Genomic DNA, 10612 nt, shown 5'->3' with positions numbered 1-10612 from the left:
ATGTTTTATAGGCGTGGGGAGAATGGATGTATTAGTCAATTCTGATGCTGCTTATAAAGACATACTTGAGACTGGGTAATTTATAAAGGAAAGAGGCTTAATTGACTCACAGTTCAGCATGGATAGGGAGGCCTCAGGAAACTTACAATCATGGCATAAGGGAAAGCAGACACATTCTTCTTCACATGATGGCAGGAAGGAGAAGTGCAGAGAGAAGGTGGCGGGGGAAGCCCCTTATAAAACCATCAGATCTTGTGAGAACTGATTCACTATCCCAAGAACAGAATGGAGGTAACCACCCCCATGATTCAATTACCTCCTACCGGGTCCTTCCCACACCACATGGGGATTATGGGAACTACAGCTCAAGTTGAGAGTTGGGTGGGGACACAGCCAGAGCATATCAGTGGACATCCTTGTCTTGTTATCATTCTTAAGGGGAATTCATTCAAATTTGCCCATTCAGTATGATGTTAGCTGTGGGTTTGTCATAAATGGCTTTTATTATTTTGAGGTATGTTCCTTCGATGTCCAATTTGTTAAAGGTTTTTATGAAGGGATGCTGGATGCTATTGAATGCTTTTTCTGTGTCTGTTGAGATAATCATACAGGTTTTGTTTTTAATTCTGTTTGTGTGGTGAATAATATTGATTTGTGTATATTGAATGATCCTTGTTTCCCAGAAATAAAGCCCACTTGATCATGATGAATTATCTGGTTGATATGATGTTGAATTAAGTTTGCTAGTATGTTATTGATGATTTTTGCATCTATGTTCAGAAAGTATATTGACCAGTAGTTTTTTTTTTTCTGTGTCCTTGCTAGATTTTGATACCAGGATGATGCTAGTTTTGTAGAATGAATCAGAGAGGAATTGTCCTTGATTTCCTATAACAGTTTCAGTAAGATTGGTGCCAGCTTTTTGAACATTTGGTGGAATGTGGCTGTGACTCTGTCTTGCCCAGGGCTTTTTTTGGTTGGTAGATTTTTTATTACCGATTTAATTATCTAACTCATTGGTCTGTTCAAGATTTCAATATCTTTCTGGCTCAATCTTTGGAGGTTGTGTTTTTCCAGGAATATATCCATTTCTCCTAGGTTTCCTAGTTTGTGTGCATAGAGATGTTCCTAGTAGTCTCTGGTGATCTTTTTTCTTTCTGTGGTATCAGTTGTAATGTCACCTTTATCATTTTTTATTGTGGTTATTTTTCTTGAGTAATCTTGCTAGCACTCTATCAATTTTGTTTCGATGAACCAACTTTTCATTTTGTTGATGCTTTGTTGTTGTTGTTTTGGTCTCAGTTTCATTTAGTTCTCTAATATTTCTTTCTTTTTTTTCTGATACCTTTGGATTTGGTTTGTTTTCCTAAGTCCTTTAGATATGACCTTAGGTTGTTAATTTGAGATCTATCTTTTCACGTAGGCATTTAGCACTATAAACTTTCCTTTAAACACTGCTTTTGCTTTACTCAAGAGGTGTGGGTGTGTTGTCCAAGAAGATACTTGATATGATTTCAGTTTTTTTGCATTTATTGAGACTTGCTTTATGACCGAGCTTGTTGTCAAATTTAGAGAATGTTGCATGTACAGATGATTAAAGAAGTGGGTATTTGCGGTTCTTGGGTGGAATATTCTGTAGATGTCTATTAGGTACTTTTGGTCAAGAGTCCAGTTTAAGTCCAGAGTGTTTTTTTTGTTGTTGTTAGTTTTCTGCCTCAGTGATCTGTCTAATGCTGTCAGTGGGGTAGTGAAGTCCCCCACTATTATTGTTTCACTGTGTATCTCTGAAGTCTACTAGTATTTGTTTTATAAATATGGGTACTTTGACATTGGGTGCAGGTATAGTTAGGATAGTTAAGTCTTCTTCTTGATTGAATTGAATGTTTTATCATTAAATAATGCCATCTTTTTCATTTTCTTTTTTTAGCTTTGTTCATTTAAAGTCTGTTTTATGTGCTACAAGAATAGCAACTTATCCTGTTTTTTGTTTGTTTGTTTTCCATTTGCATGATAGATGTTTCTCCATTTCTTTACTTTTAGTGTGGGAATGCCGTTCCCTGTGAGATAGATCTATTGAAGGCAGCAGAATACTGTTTTTTAAATCCAATTTGCCACTCTGTGTCTTTTGAGTAGGGTATTTAGACCATTTACATGTAAGACTAATATCGATATGTGAGGTTTCATTTCTGTCATAGCTTTCTTAGCTAGTTGTTTTGTAGTCTCAATTGTGTAATTGTTTTGTAGCATCTGAGAACTTTGTACTTATGTGTTGTTTTATGGTAGCAGTATCATTCTTTCGTTTCCATCTTTAGAACTTCTGTGAATATTTCTTGTAGGGCTTATCTGGTGGAGACAAATTCCCTTAACAGTTGCTTCTCTAATAAAAGCTTTATTTCTCCCTTATTTATGAAGCTGTTTGACAGGATATGAACTTTTGGCTGCCATTTTTTTTTCTTTAAGAAGGCAAAAATAGGCTTCAGTCTCTTCTGGCTTGTAAGGTTTCTGCTGAGAAGTCTGCTGTTAGTCTGATGGGACTTCCTTTATAGGTAATTTGGGCCTTTTCTCTAGCTACCTTTAAGGTTTTTTTTTTGTATTAACCTTGGGAATGGTTGTGTTGTATAGTATCTCTCAGGTGTACTCTCAGTTTCTTATATCTGGTTCTGGACCTCTCTAGCAAGATTAGGGAAATTTTCCTGAATTATTTCCTCAAATGTGTTTTCCAATTTGCTTGCTTTTTCTTTGTATTTCCAAAGGCTTTGTTCTTTTTTTTGCTTTTATCTGGGTTAATTTGAAGGACCAGCCTTCAAGTTCTGAAATTCTTTCTTCTGCTTCGTGTAATCTGTTATTAAAACTTCCAGCTGTATTTTGAAATTCCTTTAGCAAAATTTTCAATTTCAGAAGTTCTATTTGTTTTTTTCTTAATACAGCTATCTTGTCTTTCATATCCTGAATTATTTTTCTAGTGTCTTTGTATTGGATTTCAACTTTCTCTTGGATCTTACTGAGTTTCCTTGATATCCTTATTTTGAATATTTTATCATTTCAAATTTTTCAGTTTGGTTAGTATCCATTACTAGAGAGTTGGTGCAATCCTTTGGAGGTGTCAGGACATCCTGGCTTTTTATACTGCCAGAGTTCTTGCTGATTCCTTCTCGTCTGAGGAGCTGCTACTTCTCATTTTTGAGTTTGCTGTCATTTGCATGGGATCTTTTAATTTTTCAATCCTTTTTTCCCTTGAGGGTATGACTGTGGTGTATGTTGTGTATGATCTTTTTGTTTCATTTATTGGTACTTTCAGTGGGCCAAGGCTGTATATGGGTACGTTGGTTGCGGATAGCCTCTGTGTAGTGACTTTCTTAGATGCTGATTGTTGTAGCGATGTATTGAACATATGAGCGGACACTCTATTTCCTGTGGGATTGAGAGTGCAGGTGCATAGGTCTCAGGAAACTTATCTCAGACTAGCACTAAGCCCTTCTGGTAGCAGGTTTTTTGTTTGGTGGTGCAGTTCAGGCTGTAGTCCAGTAGATGGAGATGACACTTAAGAGTAGGAGACAGCTCATGCTCAAGCTGATGTCAAGTGGTAGCACCTGTGTTGACAGGAGGCATGAGAGGGGTTAGGGGGCCAGTGGGAACAGGAAGCAATCTTGTTGGGGCCCGCTGAGATCTTGGAGGAAAGGTTGGGGAGGTGCACCAGGTCCTCATCCTGAGTCAGCAGGAATGCCATCTGCTTCCCTATCTTGCCCCTGTTGCAAAGCTCACGACCTTAGTTCATAAATACTTTTGGTTCCTGGTTGCAGAGCAGCTGTGGGCCACCGAAACACCCTCTTGAAGGCTGGGACAGAGTCTCTTACCCCAGTTCAGGGCAGGCAACTCTGTGATTTCTCTGTTCTCTGTTGCTGGGATGCTGCCATTCTGTGTAGGGAGGGCGAGTTAGGCCCTGCCATTCGAGTAAACCCCACGCAGCATGGGCTTACTTTGAGTAGGGATGGAGCTGCCATGAAAAGCTTAAAAAATGCTTTCTCCGAATGCATTCCCCAGCCCCCAGTGGGAAGAACCTCTGCTGTGTCTGCAATAGTGTATGGCATTGGATGGGTGGGAGATGTCCCTCTCTCCATGTTCATTTCCTGGTGTTGGCACTGCCTCCTTCAGCAATCAGTGCTGCATCCACATTCCCTTTGTCCTAAGGGGACTTTGGCAGGCTGCACTCCCTTGTTGGTAGCCCATGCTGGTGGTTAGATCTCCAGGGGCCTCACAACTTCCTGGGGGCCCATCAGTCTCCTGTGCTTGCCAAAGCCAGAGTGGGTTGTAAGTTATATTTGTGAGGGTTCTGGTGGTGTGATGACTCAAGGGCGGAGAAACCCTAGGCAGGGCAGAGGTCCACTAGGTGTCTACACCAGTATTGCACCTGTCATCTCAGTTTGGGTCAGGGGAGTACATGAATTCCTACAGGAGCTAGCCAGCTGGTTCTCTATCCCTGGGAAATTCCCAAGTCACCACCAATAGCTTTGCCCTAGGTCATGAGGACAGAGGGGTTCCCAACAGTTTAGTGGTCAGCAGATTGTCAGAGGGGTGAAGGGAGCAGAGCAGCATTCCCACCTCCTTTTATTTTTGAACGGAGTGTCGCTCTTGTTGCCCAGGCTGGATTGCAATGGCATGATCTTGGCTCACTGCAACCTCTGCCTCCTGGGTTCGAGCAATTCTCCTGCCTCAGCCTCTTGAGTAGCTGGGATTATAGGCACCTGCCACAATGCCTGGCTAATTGTTTTGTATTTTTAGTAGAGATGAGGTTTCACCATGTTGGCCAGGCTGGTCTTGAACTCTTGTCCTCAAGTGATCTGCCTGCCTCAGCCTCCCAAAATGCTGTGATTACAAGTGTGAGCCACCGCGCCCGGCCTCCCACCTACTTTTTCTGCAGGACTCCAAGTTTCTCTGGGGTTGATCTCTGCCAGATTCTTCCTCTTTGTCTTTTGTTTGGGGAATTTAATTGATTTACATATAAAGTAATTATTGATGGGTAAGGGCTTACTATTGCTATTTCATTAAATTTTTTCTGTCTATTCTGTAGTTCTTTTCTTTCTTTCTTCTCCTTCCCCTTTTGTCTTCTTTGGTGACTTGATTTTTGTAGTGTTATGCTTTGATTTTTTTCTCTTTCTCTTTTGTGTATCTCCTGTAAGTTTTTTTCCTTTCTGGTTACCATGGGACTTACATAAACATATTCTAACAGTCTATTTTAAGCTGATAACAGCTTAACTATGCTCACATACAAAACTACCCATTTATTCTCCCTTAATTATTTGTTATTGATGTCACAATTTACATCTTAAATTGTGTATCCATTAATTGTTATAGTTCTTAGTACTTTTGTCTTTTGACATTTATATTAGGGTTAAAAGTGACTTACATACTTTACAATATTAGAAGATTCTATATTTACTTATATATTTACCCTAACCAGTGAGTTTTATACTCCTGTGGTCTTTCATGTTGCTATTTAGTGTCTTTTTGTTTCAACTTGAGCAACTTCATGTAGCGTTTTTCATAAGGTAAACATAGTGGTGATGAACTTCCTCAGCTTTTGTTTGGGAAATTTTTTCTTGCCTTCATTTCTGAAGGACAGCTTTGCTGGGTATAGCACTCTTGGTTAGTAGTTTTTTTTTTTCTTTCAGCACTTTAAATATGTAGTGATCCCCTGGTACCTGTGGGGTTATCCAGGAAACTCCACAGATAATACAATCCACAAATTCTAAAGTCTGTTGTATAAAATAATGTATTTGCATATAGACCATGTACATCTTCCTGTATACTTTACATCAGCTGTAGATTACTCATTATACCCAATAAAATGTAAATGCAACATAAATATTTGTTCTAACTATATTACACTTTTTATTTAAATTTTTAATTGTTAGATTGTTTTTTGTTTTGCTATACAGTTGCTTGAATCTCCAGATGCAGAACATGTGGATATGAAGGGCTGACTGTATATATCATCTCACTCTCTTGGCCTGCATAGTTTCTGATGAGGAATCTGCCAGTAGTCTTATGGAGCTCCTTTGCCTGTAATGAGTCACTTTTCTCTTGCTGGTTTGAAAATTCTGTAGTTGTCTTTGATTTTTGACATTTTGACTATAATGTCTTGTTCTAGACCTTTTTGGATTTATTCTGTTTGGGCTTCATGAATCTGGATGTTCATTTCCATGCCCAGATTTGGGAATGATTGAGTCATTATTTTTTTAATTAGGGTTTTTACTGCTTTCTCTTTCTCTTCTCCTCTGGGCTTTCCATAATGTATATATTGGTTTGATGGAGTACCATGATTTCCTTAAGATTTCTTCACTTCTTTTAATTATTTTTTCATTTTGCTGTTCTGACTGTAATTTCAAATTGCCCATCCTCGAGTTTTCAAATTCTGTCTTCTGCTTGATAAAAGTTTGCTGTTGAACCTCTCTTGTGATTTTTAAAATCCAGTTATTCTTTAATAAAATCCAATTTTCTAGTATTTTAAAAATTTAATTATATTTATTTTATTTTATGTTATTTTTGAGATGAGGTTTTGCTGTGTTTGTTGCCCAGAGCTGGAGTGCAGTGGTGTGATCATAGCTCACTGCAGATTCAAACTCCAGGGCTCAAGCAATCCTCCTGCCTCAGTCTTCTGAGTAGCTGGGACTACAGGCATACACTATCATGCCTGTCTATCAAAAAAAAATTTTTTTAGACAAGGGGTCTTGCTGTGTCACCCAGGCTGGTCTTAAAATCCTGGCTTCAAGCAGTCTTCCCACTTCAGCCTCTTGAGTAGCTGGGATTACAGGTGTGAGCCACTGTGCCTGGCTAAAAAAAAAAAAAAATTGCGTCTATCTCTTTGTTGATATTCTCAGTTTGTCCATGTTTTATTTTTTGATTTAATTTAGTTGTCTATCAACATTCTCTTTTATCTCACTGAGCTTCTTTAGGATGATTAATCTGAATTATTTTCAGTATTTGAAAATTCCCATTTTCACTTCATAAATTCCCATTTATTTTGGGTGAGTTGGTAGAGATCTATTTTCTTGCCTTTTTTCAATGTTTTCTTGATTCTTCATGTTTCTTATATGATTGTATTCATGTCTGCACATTTGATGAAACAACACTTTTTCCCTGTGTTGCAGAGCAGTATAAGCTGTAGAGAGGCACCCTCCCTTTGTCTCTTGTTCCTGGCTGGTCCAGTCATTTAACTGTCCCAGGCATCTAGATTCTACTGTTTTTTTTTGTTTTGTTTTTTTTTTTTTTTGAGACGGAGTCTCGCTCTGTCGCCCAGGCTGGAGTGCAGTGGCGTGATCTCGGCTCACTGCAAGCTCCGCCTCCCGGGTTCACGCCATTCTCCTGCCTCAGCCTCCCGAGTAGCTGGGACTACAGGCGCCCGCTACCACGCCCGGCTAATTTTTTGTATTTTTAGTAGAGACGGGGTTTCACCGTGTTAGCCAGGATGGTCTCGATCTCCTGACCCCGTGATCCGCCCGCCTCGGCCTCCCAAAGTGCTGGGATTACAGGCATGAGCCACCACGCCCGGCCGATTCTACTGTTTTTAATGCTAAGTATGAGACAAGATAGAAATCAGGCCCTTGGAAATGCACTGAAAGTTTGGGGACAAAGCTCAGTTTGTTTTTCCCACTCACTCCTGAAGAGAAAGCCTTAGTTCTCTGACTTTTACCAATCTTGCTCAGCAGCGCTGGTGTAAGAGTTACCTGCCCCCTCTGTTTTGCTCCTAGTTGTCTCAGGCTCACAGGCTCTACCAGTCTTTCAGTGCTTCAAATGTGAGATGACAGAAATTAGCCCTTGGGGAGTACACTGAAATGGCAGTAGGCCAGGCAGCTGGCACACTCTTCACTGTCTCCTTCCCACTCATGGGAGAAGTCATGGGCTGAGGTGATCCTCTGGCTCTGAACTAAGCCAGTTTGGGGGAGGGACTGATGTGGGAAAATTAAGTTTGCTGTTTGTATTAGGCCCTTCTTTCATTGCTATAAAGAAATACCTGAAATTAGGTAATTGATAAAGAAAAGTGGTTTAATTGGCTTATGGTACTGCAGGCTGTACTAGAAGCTGCTGGCATCTGCTTGGCTTCTAGGGAGGCTTCAGGGAGTTTTACTAATGGCAAAGGTAAAGTGGGAGCTTGCATGTCACGTGGCAAAAGCAGGAGCAAGAAATAGAGTGGTGGGGGGCAGGTGCCACACTTTACAGCAGCCAGGTCTTGGGAGAATACACTCACTATTACAAGGATACCACAGAGCCATAAGACATCCAATCCTGTGACTCAAACACCTCCTAACAGGTTCCACCTCCAACGCTGGGGATTACATTTCAACATGAGTTGCAGGCGGGGACAAATGTCCAAACTATATTACTCTTCTTCCTATGTTGGTTGCAAGTTTTCTCAGCTTTGTTCTTGTGTAGAGTAACACAGTTTTTTAACTGGATTAAAAGTTTCTCACACAGGTATTTCAGTCCAAATATTATTTTTGTGTTTCTGAGGGTAAACCAACACCAGAGTTCCTGCTCTGCCATCTTGATGTCATCTCTACACATCTACTTTTTTTTCCCTAGAATGTCTCTCTCCCCTGCTTGCAATATAGCAAACCTTTTCCTTTGGGGAATTGTTCATTTCTGTGTACTCCAGTCATGTGGTTGTAATGAGGGCTGCTAATTACCTGTCACTCTCCTTCTGGCTTCAGGGAAGGGTGTGTGGCTTAGACCTGGCCAAACGGGTCATCTCATTTGGTCCAGTTCTGGTCATGTGACTCAAGCAGTGACAATGTGTTCATTTCTGGATTTCTAAATGGCAATTGTGAGAATTCTTTTCTTCTCATATTGCTAAGGAATATGAATCCAAAGCTGATTGAAAGTTGTCAAGTTTCGTTAATGAATATCCTACTGTAGGGAGTATGGTTGGCAGACATTGAAATAGATGTAATTTAGAGAAATGACAAGCTACCAACATTGAGAATTCTTACTCAGAAACATATATTTCTCCATTTATTCAGAAGTTGTATTAGTTTGTTCTCACACTGCTATAAAGAACTACCTGAGACTGGGTAATTTATAAAGAAAGGAGGTTTAATTGACTCACAGTTCCACAGGCTTAACAGGAAGCATGACTAGGAGGCCTCAGGAAACTTACAATCATGGCAGAAGGCGAAGGGGAAGCAAGCACTTTCTTCACTTGGTGGCAGGAGAGAGAGAAAAAAGGGGGAAGTGCTACACACTGTTAAACCATTGATCTTGTGAGAACTCACTCACTATCATGAGAACAGCAAGGGAGGAATCTGCCCTATGATCCAGTCACCTCCAACGAAGCCCCTCCTCCAACATGAGATTTGGATGGGGACACAAATCCAAACCATATTATTTCACCCCTGGCCTCTCCCAAATCTCATGTCATTCTCACATTGCAAAAATACAATTATTCCTTCTCAACAGTCTCCCAGCCTTAACTCATTTCAGCATTAACTCAAAAGTCCACAATCCAAAGTCTCATCTGAGACAAGGTAAATTCTTTCCATTTATGAGCCTGTAAAATTAGAAACAAGTTACTTCCAAGATACAATGGAGATACATGCTCCCATTCAAAATGGGAGAAATTGGCCAACACAAAGGGGCTATAGGCCGCATGCAATTCTGAAACCCAACAGGGCAGTCATTAAATCTTAAAGCTCCAAAATAATCTCTTTTGACATGATGTCTCACATTCAGGGCATGCTGATGCAAGGGATGGGCTCCCAAGGCCTTGGGCAGCTCTGTCCCATGGCTCTGCAGGGTACAGCCCTCCTCCCAGCTGCTTTTGTGGGCTGGCATTGGGTGCCTCTGTCTTCTCCGTGTGCTCGGTTCAAGCTGTCCATGGATCTGCCATTCTGGGGTCTGGAGGATGGTGGCCCTCTTCTCACAGTTCCACTAGGCAGTGCCCCAGTGGGGACTCTATGCGGGGACTCCAATCCCACATTTCCCCTCTGCATTGCCCTAGTAGAGATTCTCCATGAGGGCTCTGCCCCTGCTGCAGACTTCTGCCTGGACATCCAGGCATTTCCATACATCCTCTGATACCTAGGCAGAGGTTTTCAAACCTCAACTCTTGCCTTCTGCATCCTGCAGGCCCAACACCATGTGGAAGCTGCCAAGGCTTGGGGCTTGCACTCTCTGAAGCCATGACCCAAGCTGTACTTTGGCCCCTTTTAGCCATGGCTGGAGCTGGAATGGCTGGGATGCAGCCATTCCCACGTCCCAAGGCTGCACAGAGCAGTTGGGCCCTGGGCCTTGCCCACAAAACCATTCTTCTCTCCTAGGCCTCCAGACCTGTGATGAGAGTGACTGCCAGGGAGGTCTCTGAAATACCCTGCAGACATTTTCCCCATTGTCTTGGCTATTAACAGTCAGCTCCTCTTTACTTATGCAAATTTCTGCAGCAGGCTTGAATTTCTCCCCAGGAAATGTTTTTCTTTTCTGCTGTATGGTCAGACTACAAATTTTCTAAACTTTTATGGTCTGCTTCTCTTTTAAATACAAGTTCCAATTTCACACCATCTCTTTCTTCATGAATATGTGCATACACTTTTAGAAACAGCCAGGTCAAATCTTGAATGCA

Source organism: Pan paniscus, chromosome 15, assembly GCF_029289425.2.
Source record: "Pan paniscus chromosome 15, NHGRI_mPanPan1-v2.0_pri, whole genome shotgun sequence".
NCBI classification, from domain to species: Eukaryota; Metazoa; Chordata; class Mammalia; order Primates; family Hominidae; genus Pan; species Pan paniscus.
Note: the sequence above shows the minus strand (reverse complement) of the source record.